This window comes from Bradysia coprophila, unplaced genomic scaffold (assembly GCF_014529535.1).
Source record: "Bradysia coprophila strain Holo2 unplaced genomic scaffold, BU_Bcop_v1 contig_339, whole genome shotgun sequence".
NCBI lineage: Eukaryota > Metazoa > Arthropoda > Insecta > Diptera > Sciaridae > Bradysia > Bradysia coprophila.
Window position 1 is genome coordinate 549,331 of NW_023503598.1, and position 20,721 is coordinate 570,051.

The following is a 20,721-nucleotide window of genomic DNA, read 5'->3' on the forward strand; positions in this document are numbered from 1 at the left end:
TTGACAGAAATAAATCGTCAACGTAACCGACGTAACCTTACTTAATTTTTCGTCAAGTAGTCCTTAACCTCAATTAATTGACGTTAACTGCATTCAATTTACTGGCTTTTACATGAAAATCGTTCATTCAATTCATTCGATATTTTTCGACATGTCTGAGATCGTGTCTGACGTTTACAAGGTCATGATATTGATATATAGACCCGATAATAATGCTGGTCATATGCTTGACGTCTCTAACAGCTTAAATATGAAATTTGCTTAAAGGCACAAATATGATTATATTAAATTGTTCAACAATAGATCGTGTTACATTCATTCTCTAACAAACGCAGCTTCACTTTGACGTTTTAACGAAATAATTTCTTTAAGATTCAGTTATGTTTGCTTCTGTTTTCGGCCTGTCAAAATTCGTGTTTACCATACGATTGACCACATCTATATATAATGCTTGTTTATTAGTTCAGAAAGTTTTTGGTATTATAATAACGTGCGGTGTCACAGTCACATTACGTTTAGGACTTACCGACTTGCTAAAGAAGCTCAATACATAGTCTTATATTTATTGGAAATTTTTGGAGTTAATGTTAGGAGCAGTACTACACAGTAAGAGGATCGAACACACTACTAAAAACTAAGAATTATTCACACAAAAAACTCTGGTCTATTGATTGCTGGCTTTATTCTTTCTTTCGATATAATTTTTATTTGTCCTTAAAATTAGCATCTCTGAACATAGTGATAGTATGCTGTAGAAGACATGCAATACTTTTTGCTTGCATCAACAGTAAAATGATAATCACGTTCCACGCACTGTAGTCTCACGAGTTTATGGCTCAAGTCTGTAGTATTGTCATTGAAATCGGTGAAAATTGTCAACTGCTGAGCATCTTCCAATTTCTCTCTGGCTTTATTCAGTTCAGCAACTGGAAATGTTTCGCAATACCTCAATGCACACCCTTTGAACACTGACAGTTTTCGTAGATTCTTCCAGTGTCTGGCAAATAGCATTGAACGAGAAAGTAATAGTTTCGCTTCACCTGATTCGATTGTCAGCTCTTGAAGCTGAGACGGTGCAAAGAACGGCATCTCATTTACCAAAGAAAAGTTTTGCCCGATAGTAGACCAATTCATCCACCTCTTTAATACACTATACTCGAATTGCAATTCTTCAATGGAAACACTTTTCAAATGAACAAATGGAGTAAATGTTCGGTTTAATTCCACAACCGGAACCGATAACTTCCTGATATGTATTTTCGTGAGTTGCTTCAAATTTTTCAATTGGTTTGTATGTTCCATCAATAGGTTCTTAGCGACTCTGTCATCACAGAATTTCAGTTCTAACGATTGGAAGTTGCGACGTCCACATAACTTTTGAAGGTGTCCGCGAATTTGTTCGAAATTTCTTGTAAATACTGGATCAATGTAAAGAAACAAATGTTTCAGGTTTAAAGCAACGTCGGCAACAATTTCAACACACTTCATCCTTCCCGATCGTCCGCGGCTTTGGCTGTCAGTGCTCCGTTCGCTTAACTCTATGCATTGTATTTGACTATTTCGTTGCAAAAATGTTTTCCAATTTTTTGGGTTTATCAGACTGCTTGAAAGATATTCGAAATGCAAATGTGTCAGCTTCGGATATTTCTGTCCGAAAATCTCATCGATCGTTTCGTCTTTCAAAAGACATAAAGAAAGTGTTGTCAAATTAGGACAATACTTGAGAAACGTTTGCACCTTTCGCATGACTCTTTGGAATAGATTAACAGTTTCCACGCTCTGCAGGAAGCTTGAAATTTCCTTACAAAATGAATCCAATACAATACCGTCATTGTCAATGGTGATTTCGTTTAAACTTGGATCGCATTTCGTTTTCACAAAACATGCGACTCGTTCAGGTTTGATATGAACTCCACCATGGATACGCAGCTTTTTGACCAAATTGTTGAAGTAGATAACGTATTTCTCCTTATAATGAATGGTTCCCCTGGAAGAATGCTCAATTTGCACTGTCTTATTGATTTCATTCCGAAACCTTCGTTGAAAATCATCTCTACACAATCTTTGGATGCGCTTACAAGTCCTGCTGTACGAATAAATGGCATCTAATGGCAGCCTTTCCAATATGGTGAAGATACAATCGTCATTCAATGTCGCCAACAGCAAGCTCTATCAAAGAACAAAAATTGAATATTTTACCGTTAATCTTCGTTTGCCTAAATGCTTGCACGAACACTCAATGAAAATATATTTACCTCTTCGCACTTATCAGTAGCCATAGTTCGGTGTGGATGAATAATTATAAAATTGACTTTTAAAACGTTTCAACGCTAATATGTATGACCGGCCTCTTCGGCTTCTGAAACGTGAATGTAATGAAAGCGTCTTTTGCAGAGCAACGCGATTATTGAATTGACGCCCGGTAGTGCGGCATCGGCTACTGTCAAAGTATAGTGCATTTATATTCAAGCCGCATATCACTGTCAATTATTGACAGCTCAACCTCACTCTCACTTTACGTAACATGAGCCGATGAAACCTTGTGCCATCTATGGAAGGATAGTGACAATTCAACCTGTCAACTCTTTTGGTTCCGCTGAAGGTAGATGTTATAGAACATAAGCATTATCAATTTGAATGGATACATATAAGATCGGGAATGGTTGCTGAATCTGCCAATCAAAATTTTTCTGTGTATGTTAAAGTCTAAAAATCGATCGATAGTAAAATGCCTTTAAAGAATGTATCAAAGCGATGTTGAACAATCGACAGCGGGACTGTGCACAAAGCATGCTGGATGTTCAGCGAACAGTGTTCACTATACGTATATAAAAATCAACCAGTCATTAATCCATCCACTTTGTAAATTTTGCTCATGCCAAGAAGTCTAATTTAAATCGCAAGCTTAATCCAATAAACAAATTACATACAAGGAATGCAATAGAAATGCATGCAACCACACTAAGCACACATTTATAACACTGCTTCGGATCCAAATCCAATAAAATATTTCACGCGGTTAGACTACTGTAACCAATAGAGGTTCAGAGAAAAACACCAGTAGTGCATCTTATTAATCATTCAACTGCATAATTTTATAATAACTGTGCGCACGTAAACCATATTAATGGTTCGATTAATAGTTAGCCATAGAATTAAGCAACCATTTAGAAAAAAAATAGTAGTGCCAGAGGTAAGCTGGACTACCTATAATTGGGTTGATGTGTAATGTGCAAATGTCTGACATTTTCTGATTTCTTCTCTCTCTTTTTTTACCCTGCAATCGCTGCTAGAAATTATGTCTTCATATAGAGAAATTTAATAGCGTCTTGCATTCAACAATTTATTGATCGTTTTTAACAACGAGAGATGTACCAGAAACATGTGTTTCGTTTGATCTGCTGTTGCCAATTAGCTATTCAATAGATTGACCTGTATTCGATTGAAAACACAGATTTTATTTTAATAATAAACGGAATCGGAATGGAACAAGCTTCTCGTCTGTTTTTTTTCACCAATTTTGAAGAGAAAATTCTAAGCATTATGACTATTGAACGAGCATTTATATGCTTGATTCTAGCAGAGTTTGGATTTATAAGATGTCCGATAAAAAGAACGATAGTAGCATTAACAAAAGCATGTTTAAACAAATGAAGTAAAAGATTTCAAACGCAAATACTCAGATCAAAGTAGAAGTATTAGATCCGATAGTAAAATTGCTAAAATGATTATCGTCAGTGGAAGGTTAAACATTGGAAACGTTCAGCGCCAGCGGTTCAAATATTATGACGGGATTTTTTCTTCTGGTTGTTTGTAATTGGCGGTGTAATATTCTCGTCAGTTATAGCCCATATATGCTTCGGTAAAATTAATGATTCGTCATTAAATTGTTTTCCATAGAAACGCTAAAGGAACGCTTGTAAGAGAAGCTTGGATGTAGTGAAGATTCCAAAAACAACTCGGGTTATTATATCTGTTCAGTAAGTAAGGAGCTCATAAAACTTCTCTTGCATTTTGAAGCGTGTGTTTCAAGAAACAAATTACTTCCTATCAATTGCTATGTCATTGTTAAAAAAAAAGTTCAGACGCATATACGCGACTCCAAACATATTTTTCGCTACGAGCTGCAAATGCAAACAATTATCACGGAACCAAATAACAAACAAAACGTATTTGCACAGAAATATATTGAAAATCATCGGTAAAATTGAACAGAAAATGAATTTAAAATAATTTATGCAAAATGTGTTGTCTCTGCGTTATAAAGTATCTATGAGTCGTGTTGTACATAAAATACATTCTGCTCATATATAATGTACGTTCTGCATGTAGAAGTACAATATAATGAGGAATTTATGGTACGTATGAATAAATATTATTTATACAAAAAGAATCACCGAGAATCACTGGACACACATATTGACTGAGACTGATTGTTACATTCTTGCGTAGTTTGCATTATTCTTTTTCGCTGGTGAATGAACTTTCGATTAATTTGTTGCCAATCTAAGTTTTGGAATCGATAGGATAATGTCTGTTTATGGAAGCTCAGATGTCCAGATGCAGAAGACTTATAAATTCGTATATAACTAATAACGGACACAGAAAAAGGTTCGCTTCGTTTGAAGATGTCTTTTGTGTGATGTTAAAGATATCTCGAAATATTCCGAAATTTTGGAAGACATATTGAACGCATGGCAGAGTAAAGTAAACCAGGCAGGAGCGCTTCATTTGACTAGGGACCTGAATTATCTAGCTGCCTTATCTTTTGCGAATAAAATTATTCAATTCATGTCAGTGTTCATTTTAGTTCAATTTCAATTTCATACAGTATGAGTTCCTCTGGACCCTTATTTGACGTTTCAAAAATGAATCGCTCCTGCCTGGTTTATTTTACTCTGCCGTTTCTTAAGGTGATAGAATGTTCATCCTTCTCAAGATAATACAAAACAAAGAAATTATTTTATCAACTAACTATGGGTGATTGTGAAATTGGAAAACTTTCGAATCACCTCTGCGCAAAGTCTTTTCAACAGATTGATTTCAAATCTTTGTTTCAAAGGAAACGTGATTAATTAGCAAACTATAAGAAAAATGAAATTTCATTGATTTACCTTCGTTTCGAGTGGTGTGACGGTGTCAATAGAAGTTTTTTGACATTTCAGACGAAATACAAACGTCAGCGAAATCAATGAAATTTCATTTTTCTTATAGTTCGCTAATTAGATATTTCCCCTATTAGATTTATATTTAAAAAAATCGTCCCATTCTAAATGACTTTTAAATAACTCATTTTACGTTTTATTGATGTGTAATTACGTTACATTGGTCATACATATACTAAGCGTGTTCATCATTCCGAATAAATAAAATATAAATATTGTGTTGAGTGTATAAGGCAATACGAATTCTAACAGAAATATCCGTTCATCAACCACATTTTTTATATTGTATGTGCTTACACGTATGGTTTAATGTTATGTTTACCATTCTGCCATAAAATATATTTTATCTTAAAAATAAAACTAAAAAAAACACGAAAATTATGCATGGTCAGTAATTAATTTTCCATAAATGGGTGTTGTGAAACGAATCGAAGCATAAACTATATTTTATTCCAACTGGACGGTGTACACTCTCATCCAGTTCGGAGAACTTTTAATTTAATTGTATAATTATTTGTTTTTATTTTTTTGTTTCAATTGAAAAACGGAAAAAAATATTGTGGACTGCAATCATTTTATAAGTTGGAGAAGGGGAGACCCGTACACGACATTTGTAAGAAGTCAAGGCATGAAAAGTCAACTTTTCGTGTGGATTTCGTTCATCCTGTGGTGATTCCACAATATGCATTCATCAAAGATTGCAATTGAATTGATTTGCATCATGTTGCCTTTGCATTCCCTTTATACCAATGAAAGTCTAGAACAGGTATGGTCGATCGGCGAATTCGTCTTAAACGCACTCACATTTTATGTCAAAATAATATGAAAATGAGTGCGTTTAAGTACGAAAATCAAATTTTTATGTCCTCCGGGCGGACAATAGACCATACCTGTTTTACACTTTCATTGCTTTATACATAGAGTTCATTCGAAATACAATTCATTCCTTTCCCGGCTTCGGCCGAAGACACATCTAGTGTTTTATTGTAGATAGACATACAATCTCTCTCTACAATCTGAGGCGAGGCTGATGATTTTCGTACATCCTATATGCGTCGAAAACCATATACATTTCAAGTTTCAAGTATACTACTTTCGACGCCCTTATATATAAAATCCGTTACATAAATCGGGATAAAAATGGAAGGTCTTGGTTTCGTGTGACCCCGCCTACTGTGGTCTGAATTGGCACATGACCAGGCTGAGGTTATTCGCCTAGTCGGTTGGCCTGTAGAGGCGCCACATTTTTTATAGTACTTCATTCTCACTGTACTATTTTTTTGTGTGACAACTTCACATTCGTTCATTCCCATGAAATGTCACTGCCGTGAAGTTTGTTCATGAAAAAATAATTCAGTGACAGCAAACTTTTGATGAAGAAAAGTACTAAATTGTAATAGATTTTATCCTTAGTTTCTAAACTCCATTCTCCTATAGATCACTAAAATGACCGCTGGCGTGACGATCGACGGTTCGGTTTTGTGTGCAAACTAATGACAACCAACTTTGCTTCTAAGAGAATTCCCCGTATTGAGTTCATTTGCATTCATTTCAAAGAATTGAACGCACTCACTTATTCATTACTTTGTGAAATTGTGAAGTTGGTTTCGATTAGTTTGCACACTTTTCCCCACCATTCCTCACGTTTCCGTCATCAGTTTCACCAAACGAAGAGATCTATACAACAGTCATACAAATCATTTGTGACTATCCTAAATTCCTAAAACTAAGGCGCAGGATCCTAGGAAACTTTGTGGCGCACTTTTCTGATGTTGTTGCCTTGGGACTTGTCATTCTGTATAAGTTTCTGGTGATAGCCTTGACTTAAATAATGAATGAGAAAGAAACAAAGGGTCACTAGATCTGTATTTCGAGATCATGAATTGATTATTCCATACCCTGATAAATTTAAATCTACACCTCGGCAACGCTTCTGATTAACGAAATTCACACGATTAACTATGGATCTCTTCGTTTGGTGAAACTGATGACGGAAACGTGAGGAATGGTGGGGAAAAGTGTGCAAACTAATTGAAACCAACTTCACAATTTCACATTGTAATGAATAAGTGAGTGCGTCCAATTCTTTGAAATGAATGTAAATGAACTAAATACGGGGAATTCCCTTAGAAGCAAAGTTGGTTGTCATTAGTTTACACACAAAACCGAACCGTCGATCGTCACGCCAGCGGTCATTTTAGTGATCTTACTGATCACGGATCTTCATAATCAAACGTTAGATTATTATTGTCAATATTTAATATTGACGTCATATTGGTCAATCCTCACATCCTGGTTCGTGTTACGTGTTAATATTAAAGAAACGGATATTCATTTGCCATCAACAACCATGACATGAATAAACGATGAGGTCAGACTAGTTTTTTATTATATAAAGAAATTCATGACACAAATATTGAAGTAGTAAATTTCGTATGAAGCCCTAGAATATACTTTATACAAGTGAAGTAACATATTTACTAATTCTCTTGGCGGAGAAGAAATCATGGCGCTTACCAACGCTCTTCAAGCAAAAGTGATCAGAGGCATCAGCTGCCAAATATAGTACTTTTTTAAATGATATGGTATTTAACAGTGTTTTACAGTTGTGTGACACACTGTCAAGTTTTAGTACCCTATTTAGAGTACCACTTAAGCTTATCAGAGGCGACAGCTGCCAAATAGAGTACTTTTTTGTATGAAATGGTGTTTAACAGTGTTTTACAGTTGTGTGACACACTGCCAAGTTTCAGTACCCTATTTAGAGTACCACTTATGCTTGAAGTGTGTTGCGCTTACTCAAATGCATTCGAAAGTTGGGGTTCTGTAATTTATGTGATCAGCTGAAGGATTGCGTTCGGCATCAGTGTTTCATTCTTCAACTGAAGTAGCTCAAACTATTTACAAAATAATTTCTATCAAAAAGAACACTCTTTCAGCTGCGACTCTTATGAATATTTCACTTTAACTTAATGAATGCATTCGTACCAACGAAACAAGCAAAACTAAAACTCCGATACTCGAGTGAACATTATGACAATTGCACACGGAAATACGCGTAGCTAGATACGAAATTCGAATAAAACAGCAGAGGTTATGCTAACGAAATAGGCATATTTCATGGATATGCACAAAACAATTACCCACCAAATAAAGAACTTTTATGAGGCATTCTCAAAAGAGCATAAAGTTTAATTGTTCAGAACTGTTCGAAACGACACAGAAATAAACATAAAATTTAAATAGAATTAACATTACGAGATTGTTCGCTTCCTCACAGATGGCATAAATTCCAGGTGAATTGTTTATGTGAAAACTTGCTGTTGTGACAAATATCTACCGGCAGGACCTTGCCGTTTGAGATACAAGTATGCTCAATGGATTTTTTTTTATTATTATATATTGAACTGCAGCCTAGAAATTTCATTGTAAATTATAAAACTGAAGAGCCGAGAGAACCTGGTACCATAGATTTGTTCGACTTCTTATCGAAACTTCGCAAAGCGATAAGCTAACGACCCATTAGACTGAATTGAAAGCTAAATGAATAATTGTAACTTTAACTCACAACAGGACCGAACTGACTCGAAAAAGCTCTTCGGGCTCTGTGTATGAAGAAAATTTGTAAAAACCATTTCATTGACCTTCAACAGCCCGAATTCCCATATACTCACGAACGAGAAGTCAAACGATGCAAGAAACCGAAGGATTACAGTTTTATAAGATTGTAACGCACAGATTTCTAAGGTTAATTTTCGCACCAGAGAGCAGAGCACCTTGAACTATATCTGTGAGCGAGTATATGAACGATGCTTCTGAAGGGTAACTAACTCACTTCAAGCATGAGTGGTACTATGATTAGGGTACTGAAACTTGACAGTGTGCCACAAAACTGTAAAGAATCATTTCATGCAAATTACTACTCTATTTGGCAGCTGTCGACTGATCACATTTGCTTGAAGTGCGTTGATGCAACCCTGACGGCAAGTTCAAATCAGGGACGAAGTTCATATGAGACGAAAGTATTACAACTGGCTACCGCCAAACTAAAGTTGATGAGAACCTGCATTGACGGTATGTAAATACAGTGTAACAACGGCGTAATTGTATTTTAGTGACTGCATCGTTAAATTTGTTTCGGAAATGTGAAAAACTGACACGTTTCGCCGGTCGGTGTGTTTGCTTTTTATTAAACTTTTAAGATAACAAAAACCATATTTTCTCGTGCAGTGAAATGCTAGTCAATGAACGGAAAGGTAAATGAATGTTTACTGTGGACAATCCATAAACAAAACTCATATTGTACTCGTGCTGTATGGTATATCGTCAAAAAAAAAGAAAGAAAACCATTTGTATCTATAGATGTTAATGCAGCGAGTTTCTTGACAATGTTCTCAAACAAAAAGTATACATTTTATCACTCTAGACAATTTTAACATTATCTCGTCGGCCTGGCGAGATGTGAGACGCACACATGGGCTTTCGACATACAGTATTCTTTCTGTTCATTTTTCTCTGTTTTTTGTTTCTATTTATTTATTTACGACCGGTCACTATCATTTCACATATAAAATGTTTCAGTCGAATAGGAAAAGTATTTTTTTTTCAAAACATTTTTTTTTATTCAGATGTCAACTGCTTTTCAAAAAGAAGTTACATTCCAATTCATGATGTTACCAGCAGAAACGTATAGCAGAGCCCGTTGTATTAGGTATACGTTATGTCTATCGATAAATTCAAGAGTAAAACTCGTTCGGTTTATCAATTATATTATTGGAAAGAATATTGTCAACAATAAAATTATGTGAAAATATTATATCGCGTTTTATATGAATTGTTTATTCATCATCGTCGAACAGAAAAACGAGAGAAATGAAAGGAAAAAAAAATATTATGTCGAAAACAATGAATTGCTTATGTTGTGTGTTCTTGGATATCATCTTACGTTTTTACGTTTTCGTTGTTAGAATTAGTAAAATTGATACGAGTCCATTAGAAGACCCTGGAGCAACGAACAAAAAATTCCTGTTCAATTGTACCTTAACATCAGATCAGGATACTCTATAAACTAATCAAATTTAATTAATGATGCCATTTTTAAGGTCACTCAATAGTGGTGACTTTACCCCTATTTTATTTTACCGGAAACGTGCATGCATTCATATAAAAACATTTCCACCAAAAAATGGTTGTTTAAATTAACCGTCACAATAATTTCAAATTCATTGTGTCACTTACGACTATCTTCACAACAGACTTGACCAGCAAAATGTTGTGTTTAAAGTTTTTACTTTACTAGTGAGGTAATGTGGACTTTCCCTCACTAGTGAAGACCCTTTCCCTCGCTCGTAAAGTAAAACGCCATACTTTACGCGTGAAATAATTTGATATCTCGTATCACGATGAGGGCTGAAGCCCTCGGATACTTTTACTCATCTGGATACGAGATATTAAATTACTTCACTGGTATAGTAATGTACTATTATTTGTTCCTTGTTGTTTGCCAAGAAAATTTGTGGAACAATTTTTTTTCCCTAAAAATGGACAATGGGCAACCTTCAAAATCGAACTGTAAGACCTTTTTTTAAGAGCACTCCAGGTCAAATTTGCCCAAAATGCGACTTTTAGTACATGGAATATCCTGAACAAATAATAATTTAGCCGAGCGTAACTAAGCTTAGGTTATCATTTCGAGTTTATATTATATCGTAGTTACAAAATTTTTAGGCTTTAGGTCGAATAAATTCAAAAAAAAGGTCAAACAAAAACCCACTGCACATTGAACTACTTTCGAAATATAATCCCCAAAATTGAATCTCTTTCGACACTATTTCTTCAAATTTCACTTTTATTCGATAGATTTCTCACTAATTTATTCACTAAAACACAACAAAAGAATCCACAACCGCATATTTTATAGAAAATTGCTAAAAAGAACGGTCATTCATAATCTAAACAAAAAGATCATATTTCTTCAATCGCAGGTGACATCTTTACTCTACATACAATGCTCTACATTGTTTAGTACATTTTATTAGAACATTCGTGTTGGTGGTGGTAAAAATTCAAATTTGATTTGTAAATGTAAAGTTGTCAGTTGCATGGTTTGTTTTTGTTTTTTTGTTTTTTTTTTTAGTGGCATCAATGTAATGAGCGTCGGCGAATAATACACAATAAAATTTATGAAACCGAGTGATAGATGTTTTAGGTACTGGATGTGTAATTGACAATCGACGTATAGTGTGCCGAAAAAAAAAGACCCGAAAAGTTTGACTCACTGTGCTGAGCGAATAAAAAAACGTGATTCTCGGCAAAGGCAAAACATACGCCGTAATTTTTTGATATTTTTACATTAGATTGTGTCAAAAAATTGGCCCCTTCACAGGTCCAGTGGTAACTAGATATGCTCGACACGTGACAAGTAAAGCAATTGCTCGTGTTCCAACTAAAGTGCCGCATGTGGGATTCGAACCCTACACTAGCCGAACATTTTTGTTTCGCTGGCTGAGCGCTAACCCGCTGGACCACCGGGGCCAATTATTCCAAATGTATAAACAGAGGACGATCGTAGTATCATAATATTGCGGTAAATACAGGAAATAATAACGGACAGAATGTCTAACTCTGAAAATGCATGTAATCAGCGATGTGATGCTGCTGTAACTAAATCAATTGAATTATTTGACCGTCAAGCAAACAAAACGGTTTCAATTGAAAGTCACGTAAATACATTTTCTACTGCCAGCCTGATTCGGGCTATATTTTTTTTAGTAATTTTTTTGTCACATTGTCTTGTTCGTCATTTATCAGAAATAAAAAAAAAAAAAAATTGCTTAGGTTTGAACACGGGACCAGTCGCACTCCGAGCGACCGACTTACCTACTAGCCAAACCAGTCATGACGTCAGGTTGTCATATTTTCATATTGAACTACGCAACGACTGAATAAAACAATTGTTCGAAATCCGTTGCACATCGAAATACAGCATGAATGGTACGGAACAAAACCGATTACAATATCAAACAGTGACAATTTTCGGCAAATAATATTGTTGTCTAGATAGCGTAATTGAACGTTTTTTTTGTACTCATTCTAGCTTGATGATACGATTTTGTACAACTAATTGCTTCATAGGTTCATTGAGTAGTTCAATGCAAGAAAAGAATAATGGTCGCAACTGTAGACGAGCAGAATATATTTTCGTTTACGTTGTATCTTGTTGCCATATCAAAAATAAAGAAAAATGAAAAAAAAAATGAAAAACCTGACGGGGTTTGAACTAGGGACGCGTCGCATATCGAGCGAACGACTTACAGATTGTCCAAAGCACTCATGGTAGTTCACAGTCCTATTTTCATATTGAAATCAGCAATGAATAAATACAATACGTTTTCAGTGAACGTTACTATCTAGCTAAGATAACACAATGTTCTGCCTAGAAGCTGCTGTTTTTCATCCAATATGCCAATGCATTGCTAAACATTTAGAGTACCGCATCAGCAAGCAAACGATGTAAATAAACAGATTTGATTACAGACGTCTTTCTCAATGATAATTCAAAATATGATCAAAGTAGCCTTTACTCTATCAATAAAATATATTACTGTCAAGTCGAAGTTGTGTCTAAACTTGCTGTGTTGCTGAAAAATAAAAATGGGAAAAAACTATAAATTCGGTGAAAAAACTCAGTACAATCGAAAAAAGCGAATGCGATTGTTTCATTTGTAAGGAAATATATGTTGTTGTGTTCATAAAAGAAAATATGAATGATAATTGTGCTTGTAACGTGTCAAACAAATGTATACAAAATTTACCAAATTACTGATCCCTCAATTCAATTGAAATAATGCATTCTTTACGATTCTTCTATTGTGTGTGAATAAACTTTTTATTCAAATGGATCATAATTAGATAAGATTCCAGTAACAACCAGACATCGAAAAATTGAGCTAAATAGAAATGAAAAGAAATAGGAAATTTTACGTAATTTATATTGTCTCCCGACTGCCGGGTTGTTAGCGCTCCAGCTTACAAAATATAAGAATGCCCATATATCGGGTGTTCGAACCCAATCCGCGGTCGGGAGACATATGCTCGGCACGTGTCACAGTCGCGAAACGATTGATATTTTTTTTTTTGAAAATGTGCTCATATTCGCGTATTTTTTCTAAATTTCATCTGTGAGGCATTTGTCTCCATTCATTTTTATTTTAGACCTATTTCATATTGATTTAGAGGCTACCTAGGATACAAAAACGGGAACCTGACATTCATAGCGTCAGGATGGATTTTTTTTGTTTAGCTTATTTGGTCGATAAATATCATTTATGCAATTCAATGCGCAAAATTTGCAAAAATCGAAGTACGAATCTCGGTGCAAAATACTTTATTTGGCTCACGATGTGTGTTATGATAAGTGTTATAATTACACATCTACAGACTAATAAAGTACTTTGCACTCGATGTCATAAATAACCATATGAGAATAACACGACCAACAAACTTATCTACCTATTTTGATTTTATATAAAATTGTACTGGGACAAGTCTTGATTTCAGGCCTATTCAAGCCTATTTCAGTGCGCTTTTGTACTAACATTGAGCAATTCTGCAATTGATCAAGAAAATGAGAATGATTACTTTATAGGTCCCAGGATGAAAATTTTTTTACGGTAGATCTTCGGCACGGTTGCTTGTCGCCCTCACTTCGTGGACTACAACTCACGAAATTGCCTAAAATCAATATGCCCCTTATTACGCATTTTTCTCTCAGCAATAGTTATTTACAAAGGTATCTCTTATCGACGGTAGACTTTAGACAATTTCGCGAGTTGTAGGCCGAATGAAGTGAGTGATTACCTAAAACCTGTCATCCATAACAAATACGTAAATTACTAATTCGTATTATGTAAAACACATACTTTCGCCCCATGTAATGCATTTTTTGATTATCGCCACTCATTGCCGGCGCCAGGGCGAAAGTAACAATTTTCGTAGTTGGTATGTAAAAAGTGTTGAGAAATAAGTTTCCAATTTTGTCTAGTTATCTTTCAAGGTGCCATCCTCAAAAAAATGTTTGTAATTGTCACGCCTTGTGCATAAATTTTTGAATTCTAAAATTGCCTAGAACCTATCGACCACAACAGATACGTTAATAACTATTGTTGTGCGAATAATGCGTAACATTTATTTTACGTTAGATCCCTTCCCTCTGTTGCATAAAACGTTGTAATATGAAACACGGCCTGCGTCCTCATGGCAAAATTTCACATCTAGAGCCTAATAAAGTACTTCGAGCTCAATGTCATAGATACCTATCTGTTGTGGATTTTATGTAATATCGCGAAGTGGAGTTTGCGGAAAAGTCAAGTAAAAGTCAAGAAAAATCTAAAAACTCCCCAGTTTGAAATAATTTTTTTGCACCTCTAGTTTCTGAATACGAATTGGTTGACTGTTTCGTAATTTCCAATTACATCTGAAGTGAAACAAGTATTCACAAGAAAATAAGTATAGATAATCTCACATAGTTCTTATCAGTCCCATCATAAATAAATTTTAAATAAGAATTCTAAAACTAAGTTTAAAGATATGACGCACCCTAGTATGAAAATTCACGTTGAAAAATGAAATCAAAATCAGCGAAATTAGGATTTTTAGCCCCGTACGAAGTACAAAGGGGCTTATAGGATTACGATGCCGTGTGTAATTGATGGAATTCGAAGCAGACGGTAAGGGCAAAGTGTTTGCCTATGTTCATAGATGACGAATCTGCAATAAAAATTTTGTCTGTCCGTCTGTCCGTCTGTCACGTCGATATCTTGAGTAAATCAAATCCGATTTCAAAAATTTTTTTTTTCCCTGAAAGATAGTCGAAATAGTGAGGCTAAGTTCGAAGATGGGCATATTCGGGTCGGCCCTTCGTGAGTTAGGGCCACCTAAGTGATTTAAGGTCTTTTGGTGATATTTATGGCAAAATAAACGATGGAAATGTAAATGACACGGCAAATGATAGGTATTGTCAATACCAATCCAGGAAAAAAAAAGTTTTTTAAAATCGGGTGAGTGGACCGTGAGTTAGGGCCTTAGAAGTGAAATGCTACTAGGGCCCTATGTGTATTTTACATAGAACTCGAGTAAATTTCATTCGTTTTTCGTAATTTTTGTTTGATTTGGAAGGTAATCGAATGCCGAATAGAATGTTGTTGAAAAAAAAATAAATTTGGGTCCTTGGTCTAAGGCCGCTACTAGGGCCCTATGTGTATTTCACATATAACTCGAGTAAATTTCATCCGTTTTTCGTAATTTTTGTTTCATTTGGAAGGTAAGGAAAGGCCGAATAGAATGTTGTTGAAAAAAAATTAAATTTGGGTCCTTGGACTAAGGCCACTACTAGGGCCCTATGTCTATTTTACATATAACTCGAGCAAATTTCATTCGTTTTTCGTAATTTTTGTTTCATTTGGAAGGTAATCAAAGGCCGAATAGAATGTAGTTGAAAAAAATTTTAAATTTGGGTCCTCGGACTGAGGCCGATACTAGGCCCTTCAAAAAAAATAAAATTTTAGGGCGATTTGAAATTTTTGTTTCATTTGAAAGGAACGTCGTACGGGGCTTTGTAATTGCGCTATGCGCAATTTGTAAGATGTACACATCCCATAATAATTTTACTTTAACTACATTAACAGGCGCAATAGGTTTACGGTCAAAGTAGGGTGACAGACGCACTAGGGTCACGTACGCAATAGATATACGGGTTTGTACGGGGCTCAGTCGCAGCAAACGCTCCGACTGTTCTGATGGCTCGTTTTGATTCTGATTTAGTTTTTCGCCATTGAGTGGTTACATAAACTTTTTTCATATAAAAATTCTTCCTTGAAAAAAAAAAAAAATTGGCCCCAGAGCGATTACTTTGCTTGTAACGTGTCAAGCAAATCCAGTCACTATATTCCACCGATGGCCACAAGTGGGATTCGAACCGGCTACTGGCGGACATTTTTGGTTTCAACGCCAGAGCACGAACCACTGAGCCATCGGGGCCGATTATAACTTACGTATAAACAGAAGATAATCGTGATAACACACAAAAAAAAACATTACTCAGGGTCGTAGCCAAACTCCAAAGTCAGCTGAGGCGCAAACAAAAAAAATATATGGGAATTTCCACTCAGAAATAAAGGAATGATAAATTAAACGCACGGAATGTTGAAAACCGAAAAATTTTATGTTTCAGTGTTTCACTTGAGATTTTGATTTGTTTTATAGAAAATGCATCCAAAATTCACAAAGAACCAGTACAGTAAGCCACAAAAAACAAGAAAAAAAAAATACGGAACTGGTACAGCTGTTCTTATCAACATGTAAATCGTTGGATCTGTTAAACTCACACTTCGGCATTTTTATCATAAATATACAGCTAACTCAAATGAAATTCAGTTCACGTGTTTCTATTGATCTGCGTAATTATAAAAATTCGTTTGTGTGTGCATGGGTTGTGATATAGTTTCGTTCAACGAGAGGGGAAATCAGGGGAAATCAGATGGCGTTGCGAGTAACTCTATGATAAATTTGAATATTTGTATGGAGGATGTAAGATTTTTCTGAATTTAAAAATTTTGGAGTACGGAAATGGAGGTTTTTGATTTTTCTCGTTATAAATAAAACGTTCTGCATCGTTTAAAAATAGTTCCAGTGAATAATTATTTTTTCTTGAAATTTCATGCGGAACTATTTTTATACGACAGAAAACATTTTAATTTTAACAAGAAAAATCAAAAACTTTGATTTCCGCACTCCAAAACTTTTAGATTCAGAAAAATCTCACATCCTCCATACAAATATTCAAATTTATCATAGAGTTACTCCTAGCGTCATCTGTTAGTCTTTCTACATACATGCAATTTTTGCCAAAAACAAGATGGCGAAAATCACAACCCATTAGCAGCAAATGCATGTACATGTACATACTTTTGCGTCATCATATTGAACACAATTTGTCTAAGCTCATCGAGTGATCAACGATTAAAAAAAAACTTGAAAAGACATCGAGATTTGTTGAACGTTGAATTTCTTTTAGTTAGCTTGATGATGATGAGACGGTTTCCTTTACTAAATACAAATTACAAATTATCAAAAAATGCCTCATTATTGTATAGTTCTCATCATTTCTACACTAAGTGATAAATTCAGTTATAACGATCGGCCTTGAATTTTTATCAGTGATTTTGAACAAACTCTCCTTTGTATGCTTGCTAAGAGGGCCGAAAGTAAAGCGGCGACGGGCGATTCCCGAAGGGCCTTTTCATTTTTGTATGTATAAACGGCAACGAAGTGCCTTTTGAAAAATTTCTTCATACAATGCCCGAAGGGCTTTTTTGTGCCGGCACTGAGTATAGTTTCCGTGTTTGTTGATCCGAGACGAAGCCGAGGTCAATAAACACACGAAAACGAGACTTTTCATTTTTATCACTGGTTAAGTAATGTATTTTACATACTACATGCGCCGAAAACCGTAGTTTTCATGTTTGAAGCACTACCTTCGACGCCATGAGCATGTAAAATCCATTGCATAACTCGGTATAAAAATGAAATCGGCTTCGCGTAATCATTAACCATTACATTGCCTAATCACGTCACGTACGTGGTTCCAAATTTTTATTTCGACTAGTGGAGCCTAAGGGGAAGGCACTACTTCGTCTAAATAAAAATAATAATTACGGACGTAATGTGCTATCACATATGAAAAAGTTAAAAAAATAACTTCAACAACTTTTCATGTTTTGGGCATAAATTTCAGAATTTCAGAAAAGTTGCATGTGGACGGTTGATTTTAGGCACTTTCGTTTGTCTCCCTTACTTCTGTCTAAAGTACACACCGTACTACCGTACACATCAGATACGTAAATTCCTATTCTTAGTGAAAACTTTCCAACTTGATTTATTATATATTGCCGAATTACCTAGCTAACAAATGAGAAGCAAAATTTTCGTATTATTATTGACCGCTCCTTCGCCCCGGATCAACATCATCTATATCTTTTTACTTTTCATCCTCAGTTACCAATACGCATTCGTTGACTCCGATTTCATTTAGATCGTCTTACAAGTCATTCTTTCATTGTTTCATTCATTATTTCATTCATTCATTCATTCATTCAATCATTCATTCATTCAATCATTCATTCATTCAATCATTCTTTCATTCATTCATTCAATCATTCTTTCATTCATTCATTCAATCATTCATTCAATCATTCTTTCATTCATTCATTCGTAGAAACAAAAACCGAATGAATTTGGAAATTAACCGCGATGGTGAAGTTGGCGAAGAAAATGGGAGAGATGTGTTGGCACAATCGATCACAGAAGCAAATGAATACAACTGCCACACGAACGGATTCGAAAACGGTGATAGCACTGCAAATGAACAAGTTGGAGCGATGGCTAATGTATCCAATGAATGCGACGAAATCAGTGTGCTGGCACAAACGATAAAAGAAGAAATCGATGATGATTGCGATATGGGCGTTGAGGTTGAGGAATATGATCTGTCTGAAAATGATGATGGTAACGCTGAACGGGAAGATGAACAAATCGGATCAGGTGCTAGCGATGCTGTAGAGGAAGGCTGTGACGAAGAAGATGAACCATTTGAAACGAATTCTATTGACAATGGAGAGGAAGAACTGAAAATCGATGGGCGAAGAATTGCTGATTTGTTCCAATTTGTTGATCAATTGAGACGTATATCACAGCACAATGACGGCAACTGTCTTTTCAGTAATTTACTAATTCAAAAGGAAATTCGGATTGGATTCCATTCAAAAGTAATATTCAAGTGTAAAGACTGCAGTCAAAGCTTCCGGGTATACACCAATGATGACGAGAAAACAACTGATACCATCGATATTAATTCGTCAGCAGTCCTAGGAGCGAATATGGTCGGTATTGGTTACTCTCAGTTAGAACAATTCAGCACTATCCTTGACCTGCCACCAATGTGCAACGACAAATTCAAAAAATTGAACGACAACTTGGGCGAATACTGGAGAGAAACTGCAGAGAAATTAATGAGAGAGGCTGCTGAAGAAGAGGCGAAGGCAGCAATAACACAGGGGGACGTGGACCCCGTTGATGGCATTCCATTTATTACGGTGGTTACCGATGCATGTTGGAGCAAACGATCTTTCAATAAAAATTTCACTGCTCTGTCGGGTGTTGGGGCAATTGTTGGTGCTCATACTGGAAAAGTTTTGTGGATCGGAGTGCGAAATCGATACTGCCCCGTATGTGTGCGTGCAATGAATGGACACAGTACACCACGACCGCACACATGCACCAAAAATTTTACGGGTCCGTCATCGGAGATGGAATGGGAAACCATTTTGGAAGGTTTCAAATCAAGTGTTGAGCTCTATAAGCTACGGTACTTGAAACTTATTTCGGATGGTGACTCCAGCACTTATTCGAAATTACTACAGCAGAAGCCTTACGGTGATCGACATATCGAAAAAATTGAATGCACAAACCATTTGCATCGGAACTTCCGAAAGAGTATCGAGGCATCTGTAAAAGGTTGTCCCCGAGGACTGAACAAAATTGTTGTAAACAATTTGGAACGAATTCGTAAGGACATTTACTGCGCTATTGACTTTCGGAAGAGAGAAAATACGAGTGAAGCTGAAAAGATTTCATTACTCAAATCTGACCTGAATAACCTTCTCCACCACGTATTCGGGGATCACTCGAACTGTCCGAAGTACATCGAGCGGTACTGCAAGAACAACGATCAAAACTACGTTCCAGCACTGCAAGAGTGTAATACGTTCGAAAAAATGTCGTCAACAATGCGCCAACTTATGTACTGTGCCAAAGATTTAATCCAGGGAGAGTCGAACAACATCGCCGAACACTACAACTCGATCGTGGCAAAATTTGTCGGTGGAAAACGAGTTAACTTTTCACTGTCAAATTCGTATAAACATAAAGCTAATGTGGCAGTTGTTCAGTATAATTCGAAAACTGCGCTCTGTGCTCTGTACAATGCCAAATTCAATAGGAATCCACCAGAGCTAGCGAGAAAGCTGGAGGTGAAGCGACTGCACAAAACGAATCAAGCCAGAGAGAGACGTAAAATCATGAAGCAAAATAAGGTCATTCGTACGCCATTTTGCAGAATGAAGGATAGTGGTCCTGGTCCTGGATACGGTATTCATTGTCAGAGACCGGATATGCCAGAAGAAGCTTTTCAAAATGAAAAACGAATTCATTTAGCAAAGCTGACACATCATCGTGAAAATCGAAATGCCGTTGAAGCAAATACTCGCGACAAAAACAAATGCAACTTGTGGAACGCCATAGTGCCCAAAGTGATTTTATCGCAGGACTTCGGATCAATATGCAAAGCCAGAGCATTCCCAGCACATGTGAAAGAATTAACGCAACGTAAATCGATCGGAACAAAAGCTCAAAGACATCAAAACGAATCCCAATTGGTTGCAATGCAACAGCTCGGAATGCAAGAAAGTATGTCAATAAGAAGTTGTGGTCTATTCATTGA

The 20,721-nt window shown here is 35.9% G+C and overlaps 1 long non-coding RNA gene across 1 annotated transcript; it reads right to left on the minus strand.

The window, feature by feature from the left end:
- Positions 1–247: 247 nt before the first annotated feature.
- LOC119079822 lies at positions 248–17,697 on the minus strand. Its single transcript, XR_005088238.1, has 3 exons — positions 17,653–17,697; positions 10,688–10,699; positions 248–260 (listed from the first exon to the last, which is right to left on the minus strand). It is a non-coding gene; the product is annotated as an uncharacterized LOC119079822 (long non-coding RNA).
- Positions 17,698–20,721: the final 3,024 nt, after the last annotated feature.